Source organism: Hemitrygon akajei, chromosome 32 (genome assembly GCF_048418815.1).
Source record: "Hemitrygon akajei chromosome 32, sHemAka1.3, whole genome shotgun sequence".
Lineage (NCBI taxonomy): Eukaryota > Metazoa > Chordata > Chondrichthyes > Myliobatiformes > Dasyatidae > Hemitrygon > Hemitrygon akajei.
In genome coordinates, this window is record NC_133155.1 from 5,264,305 (window position 1) to 5,290,344 (window position 26,040).

A 26,040-nucleotide genomic window follows, 5' to 3' on the forward strand; every position below is an offset into this window, starting at 1 on the left:
TCCTTACATTCATGTTACACCCTTCATCTACTTGTTAACCTGCAGGCTCATCCTCAGCTCTATCATCCTGTTTCCCACCCTCCTGCCATATTAGTTTAATTCAGTCCAAACTGCTCTAGTAAACTTGCCCACAAGAATATTGGTCCCCCTTGGATTCTAGTGCAACCCATTCCTTTTGAGCAGGTCAGACCTGCCCAGAAGAGGTCCCAATTATCCAGAAATCTGGATCCCTGCCCCCTGCTTCAATTCTTCAGCAACACATTTGTCTGCATCCTCATTCTATTCGTATCCTCACTGGCAGACGCAGTAATAGCAAGATTACTGCCCTTGAGTTGCTACTTCTCAGCTTTCTTTCCAACACCCTGTATTGTTTATTCAGCACCTCCTCTCTTTTCCTGCCTATGTCATTGGTACCAATATGGATCACGAGTTCTGGCTGCTCACTCTTTCTTTCCAGGATATTGTCAATGTGTCCAGAAACATCGTGGATCCTGGCACCTGGGAGGCAAACTACTATCCGTGTTTCTATTTGGCGCCCACAGAATCGCCTGTCTCTCCCCCTGACTATACAGTCCTCTATTACTGCAGCCATCCTCTTCAGCTCCCCACCCTTCTGAGCCACTGGGCCGGACTCAATGCCAGAGGCACAGCTGCTGTGGCTTCCCCTCGGACTTGCTGAGCTCCTCCAGCATTTTGTGTTTGTAACTTCGTAAAAGTATATCGATGGCCATGGAGTTATAGGAAATCCTGAGATCGTGGTAACAAGCGGATTATTTCCTACAGAGTCGTACGATTCAAGGACTTTGGAATCAGAGTGAGTAGTGATTTTTCCAGAAGGAATTGTTATTTATTTATTATTTGTTGAGATACAGCACAGAATAGGCCCTTCTGGCCTTTTGAACCGTCCCACACAGCAATCCCCCAATTTAATCCGAGCCTAATCTTGGAACACTGTACAATGACCAAACGGTATGTCTTTAGACAGTGGGAGCACCTGGAAGAAACCCACATTCATGGGGAGAACATACAAATTCTTTACAGGCAACCTGAATCTCCAGTACTGTAAGGCTGCTAACCACTACACTACCGTGCTGCCTGCATGCATACAAAATGGAATTGTATGTGTACAAAATCCACATGGTTTGGAGACTTGTGTATGTAATCTTTCTCCTCTCTCTGCAGATTGTAATGTAGAGCTCCCCCTTGTGGAGCAATGGAGAAGGGTTACCATCAATTCTGTGAACATCCCTACCGAGAATTCTGCCCCATTGCCACATAAAGTAGGGAAGGGTCATTCAAGAAGGTCTAGATTAGGTCTAGCTCATGCATTGGAAGCACAAAAAACCTTGTATAAGCAGTAGCGAACTATCTCACTAATTACCTGCTTAATTGCCTTAGGCCCTATTTCTGGAAGCGTTTATGGTCCCACATTGGCCTCATTAACCACCCCAGAGCTCATAAAGCCAGAAAGGAAATAGGTTATCCACGATCCTGAGGGAATACCTGTGGAGAAGAAAAAGAAATTAGTATTGAGAAGGTCAGTCTGATTGGCACAATCTCGGAGAAAACATTGGGCCTTGGTTACTAGCGATGAGCTGCGATACGACCATTCAGAATCAGGTTGAATATCATTGGCATGTGGCATGAATGTGGTAGTGTTCATGGGTTCAATGTCCATTTAGAAATCAGATGGCAGAGGGGAAGAAGCTGTTCCTGAATTACTGACTGTTTGCCTTCAGGCTCCTGTAACTCCTTCCTGATGGTAGCAATGAGAAGAAGGCAAGTCCTGGGTGATGGGGTCCTTAGTGATGTAAGCCACCTTGTTGAGGCATCAGTCCTTGAAGATGTCCGGGATACCGCAGAGGCCCGTGCCCATGATGGAGCTGACTGAGTTTACAACACTCTGCAGCTTCCTTCGATCCTGCGCAGGAGACCCCCCCCCCCCCACCCCACCCCCACCCCATACCAGTTTCATACATATGAAAGAATGAAGCTTAGTGAAATGGAAAACTGCAGATACAGAAACTCTGAAGTAAAGATGAGGTCATCAGAGAATGCTAGTAGTTCAGGCTAATGCTCTTTTGTCAGTAAAATGGAATAAATAGTGCAGAGGAGAATGCAACAGGCAGCCAATAGTGCTTCCCATGTTAGTGCTGCTGCAGGTTTTCACAAGTAAAAACAGCTGAGGTGCTTTATATTTAAGAAAAACCACAACAACTCATTTATTGTAACCCAAAACACTGAATACAAAGAGCAGTAAAAATCCTTTATGTAATTGCATCATCACATCAGACCAGCCTCCTAAAGTGAACCCCAATTCCATGTCAGTAGCTGTGAATTGTGCAGGTTTCCACCAATTACATTACCTTACACTGCCATTCATAGTCCATGATCCTACCTGTTATCTTCCAGTAATAAACTCCACCTTCTATTGGACTCAGTATTGACGGAAACCCTCACTCCTAACCACAGACTGCATTTGAGGGATGTGGAGCATTACGGCTTCTGCTATTTATACTTCCTCTGTACCCATCTTTTATTTTTTTTCTAACTTCCTATCTATCTATTTATTCAATCATTCATCCATTTGCTTGTTTGTTCAAAGGTCACGTCCAAAGTACATTTCATATCAGAGTATCCATCCAATACACAGCCTGTAATTCGTCCTCTTCACAGCCATCCACAAAGCAACGAAACCTCAGAGAACAATGGAAATATTGAAGCCCCAAAGCCCTCCCTCCCCCCATGTACAAACAGCAGCAAAAAGCATTGACCCCCTCCCCTCCACCACCACCCACACCAGCAAAAGAAAAGAAAGACAGAAGAGAAGAGAAATAGGTTGTTTTGTGGATGAACTGAAAGAAATTGCCTGGCTTCATCTTTCCTCAATCCTCCTCCAACATTATTTATCTGTATGTTTGCTTACTGGGATAGGCCCTCCAGCAACCCCCAATTTAATGCTTGCCTAATCATGGAACAATTTACAATGACCAATTAACCTACCAACCGCTACTGTGGGAGGAATCCACAGAACGCAAAGGAAACCCACAGTCACGGGGAGAACACGCAAAACTCCTTACAGACGGCAGTGGGAACAGCTGCCCCTAAGGAGCGAGCATAACTTGTTTCCTTTCAATTTCTGTTTGTTCTGAGACCAGTGTGAAACTTCTAAGCTTTGCCATAGAAGGTGCATGCTGGGTCAGGCCAATGGGTATACTGTGAGGAGATGCACTCCATCCACCACTAATGCTGGGCTTCCGTATGCCCCAATCATAAGCTTGAGGTTCTCAGTGTCATCTTCAATGTCCCTTCTCCACCTTGAAGGCTTTTGGGGCCAGGAATTCCCAGGATAAATGGAGATGTTGTGCTTTTATAAGAAGATTTTGAGAATATCCTTGAATTTTTTTCTCTCCACCTGGCTCTCTCTAATGCAGTTTAGGGCCCCAATAAGGGGAATATTAGGCTGGAATCAGAATGAGAGTCATTTTACCACCAGTATGTGAAACATCCCAGAAATTATTGTGTTTTGGTGCCAAACATAAAACTCAGGACAGAACCATAACAGACAGCACAATAGCAACCAGCAACTTGCAAGACAATAATGCTAACAGTCATGAGCAATCAACAATTAGCAGACCAGTCACATGGACAAACATCAATAATCAAACTTAAAGCAATGTGAACATATGAAGAAACTCAGTAGGAGGCTGACATTGGGTCAAGTACTCGATCAATGGATTTAGAGGGTTCCATGGAAACAGTATAAATGGTGACGTACAAAAAAACTGGATGAACTCAGCAGGTCGGGCAGCATCCATTGAAAGGGGCAGTCAACGTTACATAAATGGTGTCTCTCCAGTGCGTTGATGTGTTTTCTGTTTAGAGTCCAAATCTCAGAAGTGTGGAAGGCAGGGATTTCTTTGGTCTGGTAATATAAACTGATATTTCTACATCGAAGACTTGGTCTTCAAACGGCTTTTTCCTCAGCCAGCCAAAGACATGCTGGTGCAGTGAAAGTGACGATTCGAATGTATATGCAAATATGTAGTACATGCATTTTGAATTTCCTTCACCTTTCTGTGGGATATTTACCAGGACTGTTGCAAGCAATGGACCCAAAGCATTGTTGAAAATCACCACAACCCCCTTTGACCCACTACAGTCAGGAAGGAAGTACAGGAGACAGACTGGGTAATTGCTCCTTCCCTTAGGGCTGTGAGACTAAGAAATACCCTGCCACCACCGAGGTCTTGTCACTAGGACCACGAGCTGCTTACTATTTACTACATGCATTTGAATTATAGTTTATCAACTTGTTTATAGTATAATATTTTGGTTTATATGTCGTGTGGGTGCACAGTCTGGAGGAATGTTGTTTCATTGGGTTGAATATATGTACAGACAGATGACGATAAACTTGAACTTGAATTTGCCACTTAATATCTCCCGCCTCCACCAATCACAGAGCTTCCCGTTGTTCTTTCCTACCCAATGCTGCCCTCCCCCATCAACCCCTCTTCAACACCAGTCTCCCTCCTCTCTACTTCCTTACATTTCCGTTAGATCTCTAATATATTCCACTGTCGATCAAAGGTCACCAAGCTGACAAAGTTATTCTGCTTTCTCATACACAGAAGCTGGCTCAACTGCTTTGCAGTTCCTGCGTTCTCTATTTTTATTCAGCAAATGAGGAAGGTTGCATTGCAAGAAGGTATAGATTGATGTCTTTACAGATGGCATATACTGCAGATAAAGTTTAAAGAACGCGGGCTCAGCTGGAATGTTATTAAATACAGAACATGTCCATTGTCCTTTAGCCAGCACTTTGGTGCCTGGTTGTCCATTGGTGCTAATAGATCTTATTAAAATGCCCATTCACCAGGGACATGTATGATTCATAGAGTTATCTCATGGGAGAGCAAGAGGGAGAAAGATAGGGAGGGAGAGAAAGGGCAAGAGAGGAGAGGGGAGAGAGACAGAGAGGAAAAGGATGAGAGGCAGGGAGAGACAAGAGAGATAAAGAGAGAGGGGAGAGGAGATGAGGAGAGAGAGAGAGAGAAGAAAGGGAAAGGGGGAGGGAGAGAGAGAAGGGAGATGAAAAGACAGACAGATTAATGACCAGAGAGAGAGAGAGACTGAGAGATATGGAGGCAGAGACACAGAGAGAGTGAAAAAGGGTGTTTATGATCTCACATAAATGTGGAATGAAGCATAAACTCAGAAATAAAATGTCGGTGTCTGCACTGCCTACAAGATACTGTCGACTTGTAACCAACAGGGCTACTTGTCAATGTCACACTGCATCTCAAACAAACTAACAGTTTTAACGGGGCAAACCTGTCAATCTTACTTCCTGTTTAACAAAATCAATCTAATTTGGGCAGGCTGCATTTTTACTAGGTTGGGGAGAACAGACAAGACACAATCAAAAGGCAAATTAGGCTGAGCTGCAGAGTGATAGGAGCAGAAAGAGGCCACTCAGCCCCTCGAGCAGGTCTGTCATTCTGTTAGACCATGGTTTATCTGTGGCCTTATTTCATTTACCTGCTGTGCTTCTGCATCAGTACTTCTATCCAGCAAAACCCTGTCAAATTCAGCTTTGAAACCTTCTGGTGGCTTCCAGTCTCTGCAGTTTTTGGAGAAAGAATTCCTGACTGAAATTCCCCCCTGTGTCAAGAAATGCCTCTGATTCTTCCCTCTACCAACAGATTTCTGAACGATCTCTGAACCCAGGAACACTACTTCATTATTCATCTCTTCCACCATCTATTTATTTTTGTAACGTATAGTTTTTTTAGGTTGTGCAAAATACTGTGCAAACGTCTTAGGCACATATAAGAGTTGGAATGTTATGGTGAGGTTGTATAAGGCATTGGTGAGGCTGATTTTGGAGTATTGTGCGCAGTTTTGGTCACCGAATTATAGGAAGGATATTAATAAGGTTGAAAGAGTGCAGAGAAGGTTTACAAGGATGTTGCCGGGACTTGAGAAACTGAGTTACGGAGAAAGGTTGAATAGGTTAGAACTTTATTCCCTGGAGCAAAGAAGAATGAGGAGAGATTTGATAGAGGTATATAAAATTATGATGGGTATAGATAGAGTGAATGGAAGCAGGCTTTTTCCACTGAGGCTAGGGGGAGAAAAAAAAACAGAGGACATGGGCTAAGGGTGAAGGGGGAAAAGTTTGAAGGGAACACTGGGGGGGGGGCTTCTTCACAGAGAATGGTGGGAGTGTGGAATGAGCTGCCAGATGAAATGGTAAATGTGGGCTCACTTTTAACATTTAAGAAAAACTTGGACAGGTACATGGATGAGAAGTGTATGGAGTGATATGGGCCATGTGCAGGTCAGTGGGACTAGGCAGAAAAATGGTTGGGCACAGCCAAGAAGGGCCAAAAGGCCTGTTTCTGTGCTGTAATGTTCTATGGTTCTATGTTCTATATAGTTTACATCTAAGTTGCCGAAGAATATTTGCACAGTACTGTAGTAATTTTATGTATCGCACTGTAATGCTGCCACAAAAATACAAATTTTATGACATATGTGAGTGATGATAAACCTGATCATGATACAGGTCTCTATTGTGGACTGAGATTGGGAAATAGAATCATGGTTGGGGAAAGGAATGGGGCAGGGAAACACCAGAGAGACATTCGGTAATGATCAATAAACCAATTGTTGGGAATAAAATTACCTTGCCTGGTACCTCAGTGCTGGGTGCGTCTGCACCCGCACCATTCCCTGCCACAGATACTACCTGACCTGCTGATTAATTCCAGCACTCTCTTTTATTTCCGATTTCTATCTGGGATTTACAGGATTTCACTGTCCAGTGTTGCTTTACTTCCCTCGCTCTCTGTCCTTGTTCACCTTCTTCTCTTTGTATCTTCTTTGGTTCGAGTTCGAGTTTATTGTCATTCAACCTGTCTGCAGCCAAACGAAACAAGTTCCTCCTGGACCAGGGTGCACAACACAGTCTCAATATCGCATAAAACAGTATTAACGCAATAATATTAATAGATAATAAAAACTGTTCTGTAGATGTACAAGTTGACATAACGTACATATACAATATGTAGTTAAATATGCAACAGCATTACAGTGACTGGTGCTGTCATAAGTAATGTGAACTGGGTCTGACATCCTAGGGGAAGAGGCTGTTACCCAGCCTGACAGTTCTTGTTCTTACGTGGTGCAGTACTTCCTGCCTGATGGTATTATGGGATAGATGGGAGGGGTCTTGGATGGGGTGGGGGTGGGTGAAGACACCCTGACGATTCTTTTAGAAGTGTTCAAAATCCATGGCAGTCTTGCGGTCAGGCTCTTCAGAAAGAACATCAGCGAGTAGCAAGTCTTCACGAAACTCTCTCAGCTGGCAGCACCACTGATCATTTGGTCTCCCATACCGCCCATTTCATTGCAGACTCAGCCTTTGCCACCCCTTCTCTGCAACTTGAAACATGCCCACTTGCTGACTTTATCGGGTTCTGAGGTAAGGTCATTGACCTGAAAATGGAACTTTTTATATTTCTCTTGATCCACCTGACTTGATGAACATTTACAACATTCTTGATCTGTGACTCTAATTTTAATCTTATATGAGTCTCATTCCTTTGGATTTCCCCACTAAAGAAAAACTAAATCTGTGTACCTTATCAGTTCATATAGTCATTTTAAAACACTTAGATCAGACGTGTATAGAAGGCAAAGCCTATGTATGCACATTTATGATGCAATACTTTTCATTCTCATTGCGTGGGGAGATGAAGTAGACTGCAAACATAGAATGAACCATGGAGAAATCTACCTCAACATTTGAGGGGTAATTTTTCCAAAAATCTCTGAGAATCGGATCCTGCTAGAGACAAAATGAATAGTAGCATTTATAGCCATTTCCCAGCCTCTAAAGGGACTTCCCTGCCCACCCCGTTCCATTGAACTACCTTCGTCCTTATCTGTCACAATAAAGTTCAAGTTTGTTTAATTATTACTGACTGTACATGAATACAGCCAAATGAAACATCGTTCCTCGGGGGCCAAGGTACAAAATGCAGAACCAACAGTCATACACACCACAAGGAACAGCAGTAAACATACTGCTGAGACACGCAAAAAAAAATGTAACCTATGTCCCGGGTGCGGTGTCAAGGCACTGTAGATTGAAGGGACATGGGTGTTGTCAGCAAGACCAGGCCGCAAATGGACGCACACGATCTGTCTTGTCTTCTACTGAGCGAACCCTGGAGAGCAGCAGTGATGGGAGGGGCCAGCCCTCAATCCAGCAAACACAGGGTAACATGCAAGATGGAGGGGCAGAGTTCACATCCCTGTCCCTCTTTATGCTTGTGGAGCGGACCCTGAACCTGTGGGACTTCACGTTTGGGAAGATGTGAAGATCCAGGAAATTCCTTCTCCAAGAGCTCCATATATGAAGAGCAAAATCCTGAGGTGTTATTTTATCCCTTGACCTATTTTCTCAGTAACTTCCCTTAACTTCAGCTCGCCGCTCCATGAGGTTTACTCATCTCTGCACGGAACTGAGGCTGTGGCTTGCAATGTACAAACTTCTGAATCAGAAGCCTCACTTTCATAAACTTCAGTTCTAAACGCTATTTGCTTACTTTTATTGTTTGCACGATTTGTTTTCTTTCTGTCTGCACGTTGGGTGTTCAACAGTCTCCGTTTGTTTTAAGGGGCTCTATTGGTTTCTTTGTTTTGTAGCTGCCTGTAAGGAGACGAATGTGAAGGTTGGGTTGTGTAAAGTATACATACTTAGATTATAAGAATGTACTTCGAACTTTGTACTTGTAACCCTACAACAACATCATGGAAATAGGTGATATTGATTGAATTGCGCTGAGATCCAGTGCAGACTTACGTAGAACGTTATAGCGTGGTACAGACTCTTCAGACCAAAATGTTGTGCCTGCCTTTAACCTACTCTGAGATCAATCTAATCCTTCTCTCCTACATAGCCCTCCAGTTTTCTTTCATCCATGTGCCTGCCTAAGAGTCTCTTAGATGTCCCGAATGTCAGAGCGTTCCATGCGCATTCTGTCTCTGTGTAAAACCCTGCCTCTGCCATCCCCCCTACCAATGCTTTCCTCCAATCACCTTAAAGTTTTGCCCCCTCAGCTGGCAGCACCACCATGGGCATCATTCAGTTTCTCGTTGCCTCCATTTCATTGCAGATTCACCCTTTGCTACCACTTCTCTGCAACTTAATACACGCCCATCCGCTAACTTTATTGGGTTCTGAGGACAGGTCACTGACCTAAAAAATGGAACTTTGTATATTTCTCTTCATCTGCCCGACTTGATGAACATTCACAGCATTTTCAGCCCATATTTCTAATGGAAAACAAAATCTGTGTACTTTATCAATTTATTTAATCATTTTAAAATGCTTACATCAGATGTGAATGGAAGGCAAGCCCAGTATATGCAATATTTATGATGCAGCACTTGGTTCCGATTGTATAGGGAGGTGAAATAGATTACAAACATAGAATGAACCATAAATCTACCTCAAGGTTTAAGGGAGCAAGTTTTTTTCCAAAAATCTCTGAGAATTGAATCTTGCTGCAGACAAGTTGAATAGGAACAGTTACAGTGATTTTCCAACCTCTAATAGGACTTCCCTCCACAGCTACCTACCTCCTTAGCTGTCACAATAAAGTTCAAGTTCAAATTCAATTATCACTCAGCCGTACCTGAATCCCCATGAAAACAGCAAAATGAAACATAATTCCTTTGGGGCCAAGGTACAAAATACAGAACCAACAGTCATACACAATACAAGGTACATATAGTACCTCAAAGATTACATTAAACGTACTGTACAGTCACACAAAAAATATAATATTATATTTAGCCCAAGTACCTATGTGACATGTTATATGTACTGACAGAGCATGAGGTTTGTCAGCAAGACCAAGCCCCCAGCAGCCTGCAGTTGAACACGTGCATGCACTCATGCAATCCATCTTGTATTCCATCGAGCGAGCACTGGAGAGCAGCACTGACAGGAGGGGCCAGGACCCATTCCAGTGTGGAAATCCAGCAATCTCAGGGGTAATGTAGGGGCAGAGTTCATATCCCTGTCCCTCTTTCAGATCGCTGTGCTTATGGGATGAACCCTGAGCCTGTGAGATTGTTTATGCTTGGGAATATGTGAAGATCCAGGAAATGAGAAGGTAGCCCATTCTGAAAGGGCTTTGTAACTTCCCCTAACCTTACAACAGCACCATGAAAATAAGTGGAAATGACTGGATTGCATAGAACATTATAGCATGATACATGCCCTTCAGCCCACAATGTTGTACCTGCTTTTACCCAGCTCTAAGATCACACTAAGCCTTCCTTCCTACATGGCCCTCCATTTTTCTTTCATCCATGTGCCTATCTAAGATTTTTTTTAAAGTCCCTAATGTATCTGCCTCTACCACCACCCCTGGCAGGGTGTTCCACACACCCACTGCCCACCATGTAAAAACCTGCCTCTGACATTGCCTCTATACTTTCTTTAAGTCATCTTGAAGTTGTGACCCCTCATATTATCTATTTCCACCCTGGGATAAAGTCTTTGGTTCTCCACTCGATTTAAGCCTCTTATCATGCGATGGGCTGAATGATCTAAAAGATAGCGGATACGATAGCGTCTTTTATGAGACTCCTCGATAGGTACATGGAGCTTAAAAAACTAGAGGGCTATGGGTAACGCTAGGTAATTTCTAAGGTAAGGACGTGTTCAGCACAGCTTTGTGGGTCGAAGGGCCTGTATTGTGCTGTAGGTTTTCTATGTTTCTATGAATTAGAAGGTCCACTGAGATTTCTGCTCCATATCAGTTCTCGATAGCTCCACAGCCTCAGATCTTCTTGTATCTGTCGAGGTGTGCCATCCTACAGTTGCCTATGTCTTGAGAAATGCACGTTCCTCTATAAAACGTCCACACTTCGCCCTTTTCTCTTTAAACCTACTCTTTTTCCCAGGGTAAGGGAGTTTAAAACTAGAGGACATAGGTTTAGGATGAGAAGGAAAGATTTAAAGGGGACAGAAGGGCACTTGTTTCAGACAGAGACTGGTAGGTGTATAGAAGAAGCTGCCAGAGGAAGTGCTAAAGGCAGGTGCCTCATCATTATTGTGTGCTGTGTCGTATGAGGTAAGATGATCATCATCTTTGACCGTGATTGCTTTTGGCAAATTTTTCTACAGAAGTGGTTTGCCATTGCCTTCTTCTGGGCAGTGTCTTTACAAGTCAGGTGACCGCAGCCATTATCAATACTCTTCAGAGACCATCTGCCTGGCGACAGTGGTCGTATATCCAGGACTTGTGATGTACACCACCTGCTCCCATGGCTTCACATAACCCTGATTGGGGGGACTAAGCAGGTGCTACACCTTGCCCAAGGGTGAGACCAGGAGACCAACTTATCATACAAGAGGTCTTTTCAAGAGACTGATTACAGTGGGATAGAATTTGTCCTTGAGCCTGGTGGTAGGTACTTCCAGATTTTTTTATCTTCTTCCCGATGGGGAAAGAGAGAAAGAATGACTGAGGTCTTGATTATGTTGGCTGATTGACTGAGGCAGTGTAAAGTCTAGGCAGAGAGCATAAAGGGTTTGTTTCATTGCTGTGTTGCTCTGTGACTCTCTGGCCAGGGTTTTGGGCATTATATCCCTTGATATAACTCAGTATCCATTCTTGTGAATGGTGTTGGGACTCTACTGTGCTAAAGGCAGGGTAAAATGTAAGCTGGTGCTGTCGTAATAGCTTTGATTCAGCCATCTGTTACTAGGTGTAAAGCAGTTTCACACACATACCTGTTCCTGGAATCATCTTGTGCACAGCCACAGGTCTCGAGAGTAACCTGAGCTGCCGAACGTTTCTTGGCACCAAGTGGTAATTATGAAAATATCTCATAAGTTCAAACATCCTGAGGAGTTTCACTGGAATCTTATGAAATAGGCTTTAACAATGTGTTGCCTGCCGTGCGAAAATATCAGTATACAGCAGGGGTTTCCAAGCTAGGCTCCAGGGACCCCTCGGTTAATGAGGGTCCATGATATTAATAAGGTTGGGAACCCGTGTTATATAACATGTAGCATTAAGGCCAGTTAAAGTAGAGGCAAAAGATTACAAAACTGGCTGCAATTAAGTATTTGTAAAGGTTATGCAGTTGCCGCCCAAAACTATAAATCAATTTGAGACCTGGCTTGCACTAATAAGAGCATTCCCAATTTATGACAAAGTTGTCCTTAAAGCATAATCTGCCCAGGAGCTGGATAACAGCAATACATTTTATTGCCATTGTGAAAAAGAGAGCCTGAGAGAGCCATGCAAACTGAGAGGGAAAATGGATCAGCCATGGTGGAATGGTGGAACAGACTCGATGGGCCAAATGGCCTAATTCTTCTCCTATCACTTATTGTCTAATGGTCTTATATAAATGATTTCAATAAAATGGTGTGTAAAAGGGAAATTTCATGATCAGCAGCTCAAAATCCATAAGATGCACCCAGAAGTATTCAGGAAGCAAAATCTGTTATCCAGTGTAATAGGTAGAAGCTGTAGCTAAGCATGAATCAACACAGGGATCAGCCTTAATATGTGTTTCAGTTTCAGTGAATCCTCCCATGTTTGGTTAAAAAAAAGCTCTTGCACAACGACAGGAAAGAAATTTAAATCTCACCTCCTACCTGTCCTGGACACACCCTCCCACCCGTCACTCCTTCTGCACTGCCTCTACGCTGTTTCTCTCTTTCTCGTTTAGTTTACTGAATGAATAGTCAGGAAGTGAATCACTTTCCATCTGATGTTCTGTAAAGTTCGTAAATAAGCAGCAGTGATACATTATTTACAATAAACTGAGTTCATGATCTGATTTTGGTTTCGTATTATGATTGTGTTCCAGTTCCTCCCAATTTATCTGGAGCTTAATCTAACTTGCTTCACCATACGTCAGAAGCAAATATATCAGCGGCTTTTAAGATACATTTAGATGTAAGAAAGATGGAGGGATATGGACATGGTGTAGGTAGGAAGGGTTAGTGTTTGGGTGGTTCAGCTCAACATCGTACTGGTCTATATTCTATGTTCATATTTTTATCTTGTTAAGTACATTGCCTGAATGCCTAATTTGGACTGTCAGGTTTTGGACAACTAATAAGGGTGTGCTGCAAAGCCAATGGGTGCTAATTTTTTTAATTATTTTATTTAATTTAGGGATACAGCATGGAACAGGCCCTTCCTTTTAACACAATGAGCCGCACTACCCAGCAATGTAACCCTAGCCTAATCACAGGACAATTCACAATGACCAGTTAGCCTACTAACTGATACGCCTTGGACTGTGGGATGAAACCAGAGCACCCGGAGGAAACCCACATGCTCACAGGGAGAATGTAAAAACTCGTTACAGATTGCGTTGGAAATGGACTCCGAATTCTGAGCCCTGAGCTGTAATAGCGTTCCGTTAACTGCTACACTACTGTCACGCTCAACATTGACCGTAAGGTAAGTCAGTTGGTGCACCTTGAAGAGGAGTATGCAAGTCATAAAGTTATAGAAACGTACAGCACAGAACCAGGCCCTTCAGCCCATCTAGTCCAGGCTGAACCATTTAAACTGCCTATTCGCATCAACCTGTGACTTGCACCTGCAGATGTTCTAGCTTTAAGCAGCAATCCCAAATACTTTGGACATGAGAAAGTTTGCATTAGTCACCTACTCATCTACTCAAGCTTTCCTTGCCATAAGATCATAGATAATTTCACGATAATCTCAACTTCACACACCTGTATAAACTACAGTATTATGCCTCCTTCCCTGCCTTCCTTATTGAAAATCCATCTAAAACATTCAAAGACTCTGTTTCCAGCACCCCCCCAAAACTTAACCACCCTTAAGATTCTCTCTTCCAATGAGCAAATCCTGAATACGCATACCACAGGCTGAAGGAAAGTTTATACCAGCTGTTATAGGACTACTGAGTGGTTCCCCCAAATGTTAAAGTGAACTCTTAGCCTCACACCTACTTTGTTATGATCTAGCAAATTATCGTTTAAAAGTTCTCTGAAGCTTCTGCACTTTCTTCTCCATAGTTATTATTTCTTTTTATTCGACCTCAGTGTACTGTGTAATGATTTGATGTGTATGAACAGTATGCTTTTCACTGTATGTTGATACATATGACAATGATAAACCACTCCAGTTCTCTAAGGGAAGACAGTTATTAGCACAAGAGATTCTGCAGATGCTGGAAAGCCAAAGAAACACATGCAAACTGCTGTAGGACCTCAACAGGTCAGGGAGCATCTATGGAAAGGAGTTAACTGTTGATATTTCAGGCCAAGACCCTTAGTAAAGTACAAATGACAATAAACTTGACTTTGTCTTTTGACCTCCTCAGGTTCTTATGTATTTCAGTCAAGATCCCCTCAGTCTACATCCCATCGGGTACATGCCAAAATATCAGGTAGTATTGTAGATACTGTCTTTTGCACCTTGAACCTGGAGGAATGCTGTTTCGCTCAGCTGTTACAAGTGTATGCTTAAACGAGAACTAAACTTGAAAAGAATGCGAAGAATATTTAAGAGAATGTTGCCGGAGGTTATGTGCCTCGAGTTCTAGGGAGACATTAGAGGGGGATAGGTATTGCTTGAAGCATGTGTAGGTGGGGGCGGAGTAGCGAAGGGTGACTTTATATAGGTGTATAAAGTCATGACGGACATACAGAAGGTGAAAACACACAGTCTTTTCCCAGGGAAATGATAACAATAACTAGAGGTTATAGGTTTAAGGTGTGAGAAGAAAGTTTTAAAAAGAATCTGAGGGGACCTTCTTCACAACACAAAAGGTGGAGTGTATATGGAAAATAGTTTAGACAGATACAGTATTGTGCAAAATTCTTAGGCACCCTATCTAAATATATTTTCCTAAGACTTTTGCACAGCACTGTAGATTAACAACACTCAAGGTCACTGGACAGGTATGTGGATAGGAAAGGTTTAGAGGTATATGGTCAAAGTCGGGCAAACGCAACTCGCTTAGATGACTGTCTGTTTCTGTACTGTGTTACTCCATGCCTCAGATCAGGAGATGGGCAGTCTGTAGGGAGGGTGGGCTGGATATCTGGTGGCAGGTCATCTCAAGAACTTAAGTAAATATTTTACTGGGCACTACAAGGACACAGTGATCCGAATTCAGTTCAGATCAGTCAAAAAGAAGCCCAAAGAGTTGACTGTACTTTTTTCCATAGATGCTGCCTGGCCTGCTGAGTTCCTCCAGCACTTTGTGCGTGTTGCTTGGATTTCCAGCATCTGCAGGTTTTTTTCTTGCTTGTGATTTGACTGTACAGTAGCTGATGTCATCCTGTCACCCTGAAGTGGAAATTGTGTCAGGGTCCTCAGAGCACCCAGCTGAAATTTCCAAGTGATGCAAAGTGTCCAAGGAATAGTTCTCCTGTTTCACTCTGGAAAAAGTAACAGGATTTTCAATTACACAAAACTGAGAAACTTATATCTATTAAGCTCCAGACTGATTTTCTCATATGTCTTCAGCACATCAAATTTCAGAACCAAAGGGACTTTTCTATCCATCATCTTTCTGCCAATATTTTGTCTCAGCATTCCGTTCTTTCCTCAGTTCCTTTTTCAGATATTTGTCATATCCATTTGAAAAGATGTCATGAATTTTGTCTCTCCAGATTTAAGCATTCATGGTAATTCCAAAGCTCATTCTCCATGCCTTCCCTTCAAAAGGAAAAAATAAATGTATGTATTTAATCTTCAGTTCATGAGCCAGTGAAGAATCTTACTTATTCAACTTGCTCAGTTTATTCATTGTCTCTACCAGACTTAAAACTAATAGAGATGAAGGCAAGATTGGCAGCTGCAATTCAATCTACGGTTCTTCATGGGCGGTGGGTTCTCGTTCTTGGACTCATCGAGCTGCCTGGTGTTCGATATCTCCAGGTGCAGTCCGGAAGACGTGTGCCTTCGGGGTGCATTCCTGTGGATGACCCGATTCCTCGCCAATGTCACCAGCTGAAGCGTCGACGGAGAGTTGAAACATCGATACAGCAGGCGGTGGACATTGTTGTCGGTAAAAGGCCCCTACGCTCGAGTGAACTCTCTCGCTCTCTCTCTCTCCCTCTCTCTCCCTCGATGATTAGTGAGAGTCTCTGGTGGTCCTTGATTTGGGAAACTCAGAGAAGTGGAGCAGCAGATTGTAACATCGAAACAGCGAGCTTCTGGTCATTGTAGCAAGAGCAATACCTCTCTCTCTTGCTAGTGAGAGAGAGAGAGCCTTTCTGAGATGTTGCGGTGTTAGGATGGATAGAAAATTTTGATGAACTCTAGATACTCTTGCTTGCATGGTGGGGGGGGGGGTTGTTGGTGCTTTTACTGCTGCCTGTGTGTGTGTGTGGGGGGGGGTCTTTGGGGTTCTAATGTTTTCTGTCATTCATTCTTTGTTTTTTTTCTGTTTCGTGGCTGTCTGCAAAGAGTCAGAACTTCAGGTTGTGTACTGTGTACATTCTCTGATATTAACTTGAACTATTGATTGTTGACTGAGAGACAATTGGATAAGAGGCTGCATGATTTAACAGCTGTAGGATACAGTGCACTTCAAAGTGCATGTATTGGGTGGGAGCGTTGGGGTGCTTGTATGACAAGGTGCTCGGAGTTGGACGTGCTGTAATGCAAGTCCCTGGAAAATGTCCAAACAGAGTTGTTAATGCTTGTACTAAGACTGGGCATGACAACTTCACTGTCATGCCATGTACACGTCATGAACTATTACCACCCCCTCAAGGGAAGGAGAGGTAGCAGATAAAGATCATGTCAACCTTCACAAGTATTAACCAACCACCACTATGTTGCGGTAAATTAAAATGTATGCATGATTTGAAAGGGAGAATAAAATCTGTGCGAATCCCTGCAGCATCTGGTGACCCTGTGATCTCTGTCTCGGAGGCCGAAGTCAGAGTATGAACCCTCACGGGGCATTAGGACCTGAGGGTGTACCTGGTAGGGCTCTGAAAACCTGTGCTGAGCAGCTGGAGGGAGTATTCAACCTCTCACCGCTACGGCCAGAGGTTTCCTCCTGCCTCAAAAGGGTGGCAATCAGTGCTGAAGAACAGCAGTCGCCTCAACAAGCTGTAAACAACTGATTACAGCTCAGTGTTCGACACAATCATACCCTTCATTCTAATCGACAAGATTCAAAACCCAGACCTCTGCAACTGGATCCTTGACTTCCTCGCCTGAAGACCACAGCTTATGCGGATTAGAAATAACTTCTCTTTGCTGACAATCAACACCGACACACCTCAATCATGTGTGTTTAGCCCACTGCTGTATTACTGCGGCTAGGCACAGCCATATATTTGCTGTCGGCAGAATTTCAGATGGTGAAATTCTGAAATCAGCTGGTTGTGAAGAGTCGCAACAACAGGCTTGACTCAATGTCAGTAAGAGAAAGGAACTGACTGTGGACTTCAGGAAGGCAAAGACAAGGGAGCACCCACCAGTCCTCAATGAGGGTTCAGCAGTGGAAAGGGTGAGCAAGTTCCTGGGTGTCGACATCTCTGAAGATCTATTCTAGACCTAATATATTGTTGCCATTACAAGGAAGGCCAAGCAGTGGGTATTCTTCATTAGGAGTTTGAGGAGAATTGGTATGTCACCAAAGGCACTGACAAATTTCTACAGATGTACCCTGGAGGGCATTCTAACTGGTTATATCACCATTTGGTACGGAGGGGCCAACGTACGGAATCAGAAAAAACTGCAGAAAGTTGTAAACTCGGCCAGCTCCATTGTGGACACCAGTCACCCCAACATCCAGAACACCTTCAGAAAGGCAGCATCCATCATTAAGGACTCCCATCACCCAGGACATGCCCTCTTCTCTTTGCTACCGTCAAGGAGGTGGTACTGGAGCCTGAAGACACACACTTAACATTTCAGGCAAAGCTTCTTTCCCTTCGCTATCAGATTTCTGAATGGATTGTGAACCCATGAACACTACCTCACTAGTTGCACTACCTATTTAATCTAATTTTAACATTTTATTCTTATTGTAATTTTTATTACTGTGTATTGTACTGCTGCCACAAAACAACAAATTTCATGATATATGCCAGTAATATTAAGCCTGATCCTGATTCTGAATTTCCCTCTGGCATTTAATCTGTTCCCCCATTTCATGTAGGTTCTTCCCTAACATGTACAGCTTTGAAGCAGATTTTTCACCAATAACAGTGGGAAGTCTCAGGCTGTGGCATTCCCTTACCACATTAATGCCACACTGATCGTGGGCTATTGCTTCAGGTCTTTAGAGGAGTCTCCCCGTGGTAACGAAAGGCCGAATGCTGAAGAAACTGCAACTAAAGTGAGCATAAATGCAGGGGACCTTCTTTCTGAGTGACCATCCCATTACACTGGGGGTCCTGTACCGCTATAAGGTTTGAAGCCAAACAGCAATGCGAGAAATAAAATGAAAATGCACCTGACTGCGGTTCTGCCACAAGAGGCTGTATTCTCTGACGGACCCACAGAAGAGGTATCCTGATGCTGACAGATCAAGTCAAGTCACTTTTCTTGTCATTTCGACCATAACTGCTGGTACAGTGCAGAGTAAAAATGAGACAATGTTTTTCAGGACCATGGTGTTAGATGACACAGTACAAAAACTAGACTGAACTATGTAAAAAAAAACAACACAGAGAAAGCTACACTAGACTACAGACCTACACAGGACTACATAAAGTGCACAAAAACAGTGCAGGCATTACAATAAATAATAAACAGGACAATAGGGCAAGGTGTCAGTCCAGGCTCTGGGTATTGAGGAGTCTGATAGCTTGGGGGAAGAAACTGTTACATAGTCTGGCCGTGAGAGCCCGAATGCTTTGGAGCCTTTTCCCAGACGGCAAGGGGGAGAAGAGATTGTATGAGGGGTGCATGGGGTCCTTCATAATGCTGTTTCCTTTGCGGATGCAGCGTGTAGTGTAAATGTCCGTGATGGCAGGAAAAAAGACCCCGATGATCTTCTCAGCTGACCTCACTATCCGCTGCAGGGTCTTGCGATCCGAGATGGTGCAATTTCCAAACCAGGCAGTGATGCGGCTGCTCAGGATGCTCTCAATACAACCCCTGTAGAATGTGGTGAGGATAGGGGGTGGGAGATGGACTTTCCTCAGCCTTCGCAGAAAGTAGAGACGCTGCTGGGCTTTCTTTGCTATGGAGCTGGTATTGAGGGACCCGATGAGATTCTCTGTCAGGTGAACACCAAGAAATTTGGTGCTCTTTACGATCTCTACCGAGGAGCCATCGATGTTCAGCGGGGAGTGGTCGCTCCGTGCCCTCCTGAAGTCAACAACCATCTCTTTTGTTTTGTTCACCTTAAGAGACAGGTTGTTGGCTCTGCACCAGTCCGTTAGCCACTGCACCTCCTCTCTGTAAGCTGACTTGTCGTTCTTGCTGATGAGATGTTCGTGTAACGAAATGGAGACTCTTTAACTCACATAACCTAACAATCTACAGAGGATTTCATCTCTAGTTTTGATGTGACTGTTCTATCATAGCCGTTTTCTCAATATGGGAGGCCCAAATTCAGTTGATAGGCATGAAAGCATCAGTGTCAAAATTATATAACGTGCATAAATTGCTGGGGGCATACAGCTGATCAGGCAGCATGTGTGCAAAGGAACTAATGTGAATTTAATTTAGATTTTAATATTTAGGGATGCAGCACCATACTGGGCCCTTCAAGCCCAACCCAATTACACACATGTGACCAATTACCCTACTAACCCACACGCATTTGGAATTTGGGAGGAAACCGGAGCACCCAACGGAAACCCACGGGGCGAACAAACAAACTCCTTACAGACGGCGGTGGCAATGGAACCCTGGGGGGGGGGGGGGGTCACTGGCACTGTAAGGCGATGCACTAATCACTATGCTACCATGATGGTCCAGTCGACGTTTCAGGCCGAGATCCTTTATTAGGTCTTATGATGTTCCTTGCAAATGCATTAGACACTATGTAAAGTCCAGAAAGTGCAAGACTGAATCCTACGCCAAAGTGCCCGGTCTATTTTGTGAAAGTCAGGATTTCACCTGGAGCAAATCACTAGAATGATCTAGAGTCACAGAAAAGTACTGCACAGAAACAGGCTTTTTGGCTCATCTAGTTAATGCTGAAGAATTTAACCTGCCTACTCCCATCGACTTGCACCGGGATCATAGCCTTCCATACCCCTACCATCCATGTACCCATCTAAATTTCCCTTAAATATTGAAATCGAGCTCACATGCACCACTTAGACTGGCAGCTCATCCCACACTTTCACCATCCTCTAAGTGAAGAAGTTTTCCCTCATGTTCCCCTTTAACTTTTCATCTTTCACCCTTAACCCATGGCCTCTAGTTGTTGTCCTACCCAACCTCAGTGGAAAAAGCCTTCTTGCATTTACCCTATCTATACCCCTCATAATTTTGTATACCTCTACTAAATCTCCCCTCAAATTTCTACAATCCAAGGAATAAAGTTATAACCTATTCAAACTTTCCTTATAACTCAGTTCCTTCAGTCCTGGCAAAATCCTTGTAAGTTTTCTCTGCCCTCTTTCAACATTATCTACATCTTTCCCATAGGTAGGTGACTAAAATTGCACACAATACTCTACTGTGGGTGATATCACTTTTTATGAATTACTAAACCAGAGGCTTAGTAACACACTCAAATGTAACACACAACGTTTTACATTGTAAAACTTCCAGCATCTGCAGATTTTCTCTTGTAAGAGGTTTAGTAAATTAGCAAAAACTAAATCACTTCATTTTATGGGCAAACAAATTCCTGACATTGAAGGGCATCACGCTTTAGAGTACGGGTGATCCAGGTTCAATTCTGGCAGCTGCCTATAAGGAGTTAGTTACATCCTACCTCTGACCACGTGTGTTTCCTCTGGGTGCCCTGATCTCACCCCCCCACCCCCCCCAGCCACAGTCCAAAGACATTGGTAGGTTAGTTGGTCATTGAAAATTGGGATTGTTGAGCAGTGCAGCCCAAAGGGCCAGAAGGGCCTATTCAATCAATAAATAAACAAATAAATTTACACCTCAACACACTGGAATTGTTTGATTGTCTTTAATAAAAAGCCTTCCAACTCCACTGCTATTTAGAATCAGACAGCTGTCTGGCATCTTCTTGAAGAAATTAACTTTGACCTTCAAATATTTTGGCAATACTAATGGTTCAAGGGTCCAATTTAATATCAGCAAATGTATACAGTATACAACTTGAAATTCTTACTCTTCACAGACATCCAAAAAGCGAAGAGAAAAAAACCCAAAACATGAATGACAGAAAAACATTAAACCTCAAAGCCAACAGCTGATTGTTTCCATGATACAGTCTGCAGTGTCGCTTATTTTGATTTTCCAACATGAGAATCAGCAGACTCTATTTCACTATCGAGAGAGAGCAATCGATTGAGTCAGAGGCCTCCAACAGCCACACCTGCTGTCTCGATATTTCGATCTCCCACAACGCTTCAGTCAGCAACATCGGCGAGGAATCGGGTTGTGCGCAGGGCCGCACCCTGATGGTGCCCATCTTTCACGCCTCTCTTGGAGATCCGGAAATTCAAGCCTCTTGGCGAGTTCTACAGATCAGAAACTTACCGTCCATGAAGAACGTAGTTTGGGCGTAGTTGTAGATCGTTGCTTCCGACAGAACCCCAGCCGCCTTGAATCAGAAAAAAAAAGACATGCAGACAGGAGGTTTAAACTGTTTTACTGATGAACTCAAACAAGTTGCCCAGGTCCACAAAAAGCTTCTGGAGTCGTCTTTAGCTCCTGATGTTGCTGAATTAAAAGGGTATGATATAAGATAAAGTGAGGCACCTGAGAAAGCTGATGCTTCACAGATCTAATACCCTGGGTTGTACCCTGATCCCTGGTGGTGCTTCCTGTTCCCTACAAGCACTTTCCCTGGCTGTACATTTCCCCTAGTGGTACCTTGCGATATATAATAATAAAAACTATAATGTAGTATGTAAAAGAAAATTAAATAAAGTAAGCAGTATAAATGAGAAGGAAAAAATACCGAGGAAATGTTGATGAGTTCAATGTCCATTCAGGAAGTGGATGACAGAGGAGAAGAAGCTGTTCCTGAAACGTTGAGTGGGTGTCTTCATTGATGGTAGCAATGAGAAGAGGGCATCTCCTGGGTCCTTAATGATGGATACTGCCTTTTTGAGGTCTCAGTGAGCACTAAGTCACAGAAACAGGCCCATCAGTCCATCTAGTCCAGGGGTTTCCAACCTGGGGGCTACAGATCCCACAGTTAATGGTAAAACGTCCATGGCATAAAAAGGTTGGGAACCGCTGACCTCGTCCATGCCAACCTGATCTTCTGCACCTTCCCGCCTGCCTGCAGCTTCCAAGCCCCTCCCTTCCATGTATCTGTCCAAACTTCTCTTCCATGTTACAGTTGATCCCACATTTTGCAGGCAGCACATTTCACACTCTGAGTGAAGAAGTTTTCCCTCAGATTCCCCTTAAATATTTCACCTATTGCTCTTAACCTCTAGTTCTAATATCACTCAGCCTAAGAGGAAGAAGGCAGGGGAAATCTGGGGGAAGTTGTTGGGATTAGAGGAAGAAGAAAGTGGGATCAATGTAAATGGTTAGTACAGAATCAGTGGGCTGAAGGGCCTGTCCCAGGACTATATGATTCTATGATGCTGTATTGTTGTGGCTGTTGGGTAATTTTGTGTGTGGCATAGAGTAAAAAAAATCTTGTCTGCTTCTCATGCCATTTCTGATTTGTTAATTTAACCCTTCACTCATCAGACCAAAAGGACTGTGAGAATGGCTGAGAGGATCATAGGGGTCTCCCTACCATCCATCAGTGACATTCATCAGGAGTGCAGCATACGCAGGGCCCTTAGTATTATCAAGAGTCCCATCCATCCATCCAGCATCCACTTTGACTTTCTACCATCAGGCAGGAGACTCCGATGCATAAAGACAAGAACGGTCAGGATAGGAAACAACTTCTTCCCTCAGGCCATTAGGCTTCTGAACTCCCTGCCTCAATGCATTTGAAGTGTCACTGGATAACTTGTACTGCACCATACAGTTTTAATTAATGCACTTTACTTTGTTTATCTATGTGTAATTTATTTGTAGATTTAATTTACTTTCCTAAGTTATTGTGTGTTATGTGTGCGTTATGTGCTACTGTGCTTTACACCTCGGTCCAGCTTGACCTTTCATCTTCCCCCTTCCTTCTCAGTCCTGATGAAGTGCCTTGACCCGAAGCATTGACTGTTTACTCTTTTCCGAAGATGCTGCCTGGCTGCGTTCCTCCAGCACTTTGTGCGTATTACCCACATCTCAACGGTGATCTTTGGCTGCTGTGATGATTTTGTAATGAACCTCTTCAGTCTGGTCTTTGATTTTTAATTCTCCCAGAAGCAGCCTCTCCAAAAATAACCAGCCAGTGGGGTAAAACATTTCATAAAATTGATATCAGGAGAGGAAGTGAAATGGATAAAAAGAAAATAAACTGAGAAAGGAGAGAAAAAGCAGTATCAGGAGAGATAAAATATTTGGCACACAATAGCCGGTATCTGTAATGTAAAGGGAGTTTCTGGAAAATACTGGAGAAGGAAACAAAGTGTTTTTAAGTAGGTTGATATTAAAGGACTGGTTGAAGGTAAGTTGGTGTACACAGTGTATTATACAATATTTCATCATCCTGCAGAATTTCAGTCATAGTTTATTTGCCAGCTCTGTGCTCTGTCTAATCCTGTTATCACGCAGGAGGCTGGAAGATTACCCAAGCCTGTTGATGCAAGATGACTGGAAATTTCTTTGAGTTTTTGAAAAAATCTCTGGGCTTTTTCACCAGGATGAAACGTTAAAAGACTTCAAACGTTTTCAAAAGGGACACTGCTGCACCGATCGGAGATTTGAGGAGTGGCTGTGATCTGTCAGAAGCAGGTCTATTCCAACACAAAATGTTGTCACTTCTGTTCGATAGGATCGTGAAGTGTCACCCACAGTGATCCACAGACAAGCTCCACATTGAGCTGTTCATGAGACATAGTTCAAAAGTACAGTTATTATCAAAGTATTGTACAACCTTGAGACTTGTCTCCTCACAGGCAGCCACGAAACAAGGAAACCCAACAGAACCCATTTAAAAAAAGGACCATCAAACACCTAACAGACAGAAAAAAAAGACAAATCATGCAAACAATAAAAGCAAGCAAATTGCATTCCGAACTGAAATCCACAGAAAGAGTTTGTCCACAGACACTTAGTTCAGTGCAGAGTGGAGCAGGGACCTGAACCAGCCCAACTTTTGCCTCCGGTCCGGACATCCTGACTTCAATCTGGCCCACCGTCTAAATCATTGTCCAAGCATCAGGTTCAGTTGCTTTGATACTCTCTGGGGTCTGGATCCCACTGTCTTGATAATAATTACTACCATTACCAGTGGAACAAGGAAATCCACCGTTCGAAGAGGCACTTTATTTTATTTCAGACCCTTCCGGCCCAGTGAACCAGTGCCAACCAATACATCCATGTGAAGAATTAAACTACAAACATCTCTGGGATGTGGAAGAAATCCATGGGGTTACGGGGCGAATGTGTACGAACTCCTTACAGACAGTGTCAGGAAAGGAACTCAGATCGCTGGTGCTCTCTTCTCACTGCTGCTGTCAGGAAAAGGGTACAAGAGCCTCAACCATCAGGCTCTTGAACCATAGGGGATAGCTTTACTCAACTTCACTCACGCCATTATTGAACTGTTCCCACAACCAATGCTTTCACTTTCAAGGACTCTTCATCTCATGTTCTTGTTATTTATTGCTATTTATTTATATTTGCATTTGCACCATCTGTTGTCTTCTGCACTCTACTTGATCGTTCATTGACCCTGTTATAGTTACTATTCTATAGATTGGTTGAATATGCCCACAGGAAAATGAATCACGTATATGTACTTAAATAATAAATTTACATGGAACTTCCACTGCTACTCTGCGTGTCTATTCAGGAATTGCCTGCAGTCTCCAATATGTACATTTCAACCACCACTCATGTTTCGGGAAAGCTGTATTGTATAGGGGTGAATACACCACTACAGGGACGGGCGATAAGTAGAAGTGAGAATCCAAACGGCTGCAGGGGCGTGGGAAATTTGAAATAAAAGCAGAAAATGGTTGAAACACTTGGCAAGTCAGGCAGCATCTGATGGGCCATTGCTGATTTTGTTATTAGAAAATGCAGCCCATTCACTATCCAGGGCTTAGACAACTCTGAGCAACAGGAAAGTGCTCATGATAGTCTACTGATGTGTATTAGAGAGCATCCCAACAAGTTCGATATAAACACTGCACTGTGGCGGACAGGAAGGCTCTGCAACGGGTAATCAGAACTGCCCAACGCATCACTGGCACTACCCTTTCTACCATCCAGAACATACGTACAGAAAGGTGCTGGAAAAGGGCCAGTAACATCATGAAGGATCCCACCCACCCTGCTCATAGACTGTGTGTCCCTCTCCCATCAGAGAGGAGGCTACGTAGCATCCACACCAGGACCACCAGGCTCAAAAACAGTTTTTTTCCCCAAGCAGTGAGACTGATCAACACCTCCACCCAATAAATCCACCACACTCTATTATTTTTTGTTAGTACTGCCGAGAGTAACTTTTTGGATGTAGAGTCAATCTATGTGTATAAGATATTTTATACATTTATATTTATTGTGTTTTGTTATTATTATTCTGTTCTTTATCTTCTGTTTTTTGTGCTGAGTTGGATCTGGACTAACAGTACTTCATTCTCCTTCCACTTGTGTCAAGGAAATGACATGAATGTTGAAGTTTTGGAGGATTCGGGGAATAGAGGAAGAGAGTTCTTGTGATCAGATGTCCAATTGTAAGTTGTTAATCATCTCTATAATGGAACATTGCTGGCTGCCCTCCAAACATGGTATACTT

General features: G+C 43.3%; 1 protein-coding gene and 1 long non-coding RNA gene across 2 annotated transcripts in view; one reads left to right on the forward strand and one right to left on the reverse strand.

The window, feature by feature from the left end:
- LOC140719567 (claudin-4-like) overlaps positions 1-26,040 on the reverse strand; it is a 92,320-nt gene that overhangs the window by 15,091 nt on the left and 51,189 nt on the right. The window lies entirely within an intron of this gene.
- Positions 710-25,979, forward strand: LOC140719769 (uncharacterized). The gene is made up of 3 exons (XR_012096998.1): positions 710-814; positions 13,227-13,517; positions 25,903-25,979. It is a non-coding gene; the product is annotated as an uncharacterized lncRNA (long non-coding RNA).